This window comes from Otolemur garnettii, unplaced genomic scaffold, assembly GCF_000181295.1.
Source record: "Otolemur garnettii isolate 467f Iridium unplaced genomic scaffold, OtoGar3 scaffold00132, whole genome shotgun sequence".
NCBI classification, from domain to species: domain Eukaryota; kingdom Metazoa; phylum Chordata; class Mammalia; order Primates; family Galagidae; genus Otolemur; species Otolemur garnettii.
The window spans coordinates 5,381,750-5,386,357 of NW_003852527.1; positions in this window are offsets into that span (position 1 = coordinate 5,381,750).

Below are 4,608 nucleotides of genomic sequence, written 5' to 3' on the forward strand. Positions count from 1 at the left end.
AAAAAAAAAACGAAAGAAAGAAAAGAATACAGAAAGAATGAAAGGCACCCGAAACTGGCAGAGGGAGGAGACCCCGCACTGATCTTTTTACCATCTCTATGGTTTTTTCAGAATGTCATCTATTTAGACCACGTATTGTGTTGCCTTTTCACATTGTTTCCTTTAGTCAATATGCATTTAAGTTTCCTCCATGTCACCTCCTGGCTCAGTAGCTAACTCTGTGAGACCAAATATGAAACCATCGAGGAGAAAAAGTAGCAGAGAAGCAGTGGAGCCCTCTGACACGTAGAAGTCTAGCAGGAATGATGGGAGAAAACCTCTAATGAGTTAGGAGAAAACACAGAAATGTGTAGCATTTCAGAACCACAGGAAACAGTGTTTTCTAAGGAAAGAATAGCTAAAAGTGTCAAATAGTGCTGAGAGTGAAGAACTACAGACTGCGAGTATATATAATTTCCTTCATTCCAAGAGTTTTGCTGTGAAAGGCAATTTAAAAATAGAATTATAGGTGGAGGTGTGGTACAGAGGGTTCTCATTAGTTTGCTTATTTTCTTAAAGAAGGGCTCATCTTAATAAAGCACTCTTGTATATCACCGGGAATGATACAACAGCAAGGCATAAATTGTTTATACAACAACCAAGGGTGATAATTATTACAGTGAAGTCCTTGAAGAGTCTGAGACTTTGGAAGTCAATGACGTAGACTCAGATAGACCAGAAGGTAGGTGCTGTCACAGTATGTGGAACAGGAAGGGTAGGAAGTGAATTTGTAGAAGGATGAAGTAATTTTATTTGATTACATCAACTTTTAAAAAAAATGAAGCAGGTAGAGAAATCATCAGCACAAAGCAGCTTACTTCCTCCACAACTAATGATCCAGTAGACAGCAAGAAACAGGATAGCAAGATGGAAGAGAGAGTCTTCTTAACAGACATTCAGGTACTCTTTTTGTATTCCTTTTGTTAGAAGCAAGTCAGGGTTCACTAGATGCAGGCCACACTCCAAGGGAGAGATCATACAAACATGTTAAGTACAAGATCATAGAAACATGGAGTTCATCAGAAGATATTTTAGAGAATTCTTACTATAGTTGCTTAAAACAAAGGGGGAGGAGAAATGTTTGTGAAGGTTAGAGAATAATGAAAAAAGTCTGAACAGTTGTCTACAAAGAAGAAGTGTGGAAATATCTATAAATTTGATCTCCAACACTGGTTTGGATTGGAGTGAATGAATGCAACTTTAGTGCAATTTGGTCAGAGTGTCTTAGCAAGAGTTCTGAGAACAATTGTTGGGGTGGTGGTTGGGTGTTTGCAGTACAGGAGATGTGCAAACATTTGTGGGTTTCATTTATTTGAGATTAATTTGAGATGAAGAATAGATCTTTTCTCTTTGTGCTAAGGGTTCTTTAGGAGGGCATGGATCAGGTAGAGAATCCTGAAATAAGAAAAAGTGCTTTAAACAAGACTATTGCATTTAGACAAGGAGAACATGATTTGATATCTTGCTATCTGGTTAAGTTTGTCAGTGGCCTCTTAAATATTCAGAATGCATTTTTATGAAGGACCTTTTTAACAGTACTATGGGTACAAAAAGTATGATAAAAATCTACAACACACACATGTATGTACAAGCACACATAAAGAGATTATTTATTCTAATATATGTTCTTCTCTTTTTCTTTGCAGTAATAGAAACTTCCAAGATTAAGTTCAATTTATGTCCACCCAGTTATTGACTGTATTTCCCGACCTCCCTCAGATTAGATTGAGCTATATGCTACATTCTGTCTCATGGAATGTGAAGGGAAGTTTTGTGTGAAAACTTACAAAAGGTCACAATCTGTAAAAAGAAATTTGCTCACCACTGCTGATGGTTAGTTTCATGCATCAGTTTGACCACAGGATGCCTAGACATTCCATCAAACATTATTTTGGATATTTCTGTGATAGCATTTCTAGATGAGTTTAACATTTGAATTGGAAGACTGAATAAAGCAAAATAGCCTTCCCTGGTGTAGTCAGGGTCCAACCAGTCATTTGAAGACCTGAGGAGAACAAAATGCCTTCCTGGGTATAAACAGAGACTCCTTCTCCCTGACTGCTTGATCTGGACAATGAGTTTTCTCCACTTTGACTGAAATTTATTTTGCTGTTCTCATCCTCAGGACATAGACTTGGACTATAGCATCAACCCTCCTTGATCTCCAGCTTGCTAAATGAAGATCTTGGGACTTTTTAACCTCCATAAATCTGTAAATCAATTTCTTATAGTAAATCTCTTTATTTATGCATATAGGTATGTGTGTATGCGTGTGTGCATTTAAAAGAGTTGCTACTAAGACCTCCTACTAAGTTTTATCTGGAGAACCCAGGCAAACACAGATTTTGATACTAGAAGTATGGGTCTGCTGTAACAAGTATTTAAAAATGTGAAAGTAGCTTTGCAACACATAATGGGCAAATATTGGAAAAGTTTAAGGTACATGTTAGAAATACCATGTGTGGACATTAAGCATGATTCTGGTGAGGTTTCAGAGGGAAATATGTAATACATTATTGGAAACTGAAGGAAAAGGTGGTCCTTGCTATAATATGTCAAGAAACACAGCTGACCTATGTTCTATTGTTTGGTGGAAGGTAGAACTTGCAAGCAGTGGCAGTAAAATATTCAGCCAAAGAGATTTCTAAGAAAAGTATTGACGGAGCAGCTTGGTTCCTCCCGACTGCTTATAGCAAAGAGAAAAAAGTGATTCAATTCAAGGAAAAATTGTTGAGCAAAAAGGAACTAGAGCATAAAAATTGAAAATTTCTTAGCCTGCCCATATTGCAAAAAATGATAAGGAATGTTCAGAAGAGAAAACCAAGGGTGTGGCAGTACTCTCACTTGACAAATAACTCATAGAATCATATGAGCTAAACCATTGATAGCTTGAACCAAAGCAAGAAAGATGGGATAAAATGAAAAAAAGCTGTCAGAGGTCTTATATTGAACATGATGGGACCCTGTAGCCATTCCCCTGTGAACACAAATTGTCACTCAAGAAAAGGAAAGAAGAACTCTTAAGGTAATTGAGAATTCATCATGGCCAACATCTCATTCTCAATAGGCCAGTTAGCCTCTGATCAAAGCCACAAGGGCAGGACATCTTGCAGAGCCATGGAAGTGGGACTTCCCTTTGGAGCTGTGGAGCCAAGCCTTTCCAGAACCTTGACAACATGACTTCTTCATGGAAGAGGCATGGAGGTGGGACCATAGCCTCAGGAGGTCCTCAAGACAAGACCATCTCAGTAAATCTGGCAGATAATATCATCAAGTCAAAGAAAATTTATTCTAAAACCTTAGATTCAGATGGAATTTGCCCTGCTAAAATTTGGAGTGCCTGGAGCTCATTACACTTATCTTCATTTCTATTTATCCCTTTTGGAATGGAAGTGTATATCTTATGCATCCCACCATTGCACCTTGGAAGTACGTAACTTGTCTAGAGTCCCAGATTCATATCTGGAGAGGAATTTTTGTCTCAGCATGAATTGTACCTTAAGTCTCACCCATATTTACGTTAAATGCTATTCAAATAGGACTTTAGACTTTATACTTGATGCTGAAATCAATTAAGACTTATGGGGCCTTGGGGATGGAATGATTATATTTTATATGTGAGAAGGGCACTAATGAGAGAATACTATGAACTAAATTGTGTTACTCCCAAATTCATATGCGATTCTATTTGGAGAAGGAGCTCTTGGAAGATAAATAGGTTTGGATAAGGTCAGTAAGATGGTACTGATACAGAGATCCCCCATTCAGGGCTGAACAGGGGACCCTAGTTTTCCTAGGCCTGGGCAATTTCATAAAGGAAATTCCCTAACCTTTAGCCTTTGGCTGGAAGAACTGCATTCCTTCATTTGTAAATACACTCATTAACTTTGAAAAGGTGTTTTTCCACCTACAAGGTTCTGGCTAAAGTGTGACATATACTCCTAAACAAAGAACCCAAGTGAGATACTTCCAACTTAGGTCTTTCCCTTCACTAGAAGTTCTAGTGTTTTTTTACTTCCTCTGTATTCTTTCTAATGCAATCCTATCTTAGCACTGATCTGTGCTGTGGTATGTGGGTTGATTCTTCAAATACCTGAGATCGAGGACCTACTGAGGAAGAAATTCTGAGAACATATTTGGGGGGCTTGTCTGGGATTGAAGATCTGTGGTAAGCAAGATTGAAAACCTGTGGAAAGCAATGGGACCACTTAACTATATCCTGTTTTTCTCTATAATCATAATAATGGAGACTGATAATTCAAATGCCCATCAGCCCCTGAAATTGCACAGCATAGCTGCTGACCTGCTGCTCACAGGCAAGAGGCTGCTGGGGGATGAACATTCTAATTCACCTTGGCTTCAAAAGAAAGGAGTCGAAGGGAATGTTAGAAGGCTTTTGAACCTGTTCTATATCTCTGGTTGAGAGCTGAGCAAAACAGAAGTAGTACCCAGAAGTCCTGGGGTCCCCAGCTATGGTTCTAACCCCAGGGCACTAGAAGGCCTTCTGAAAAATGTGCTCTCCCAGCCCCTTTACTATCTTTTCATCTCTGTTATGGTCCCAAACTTTTT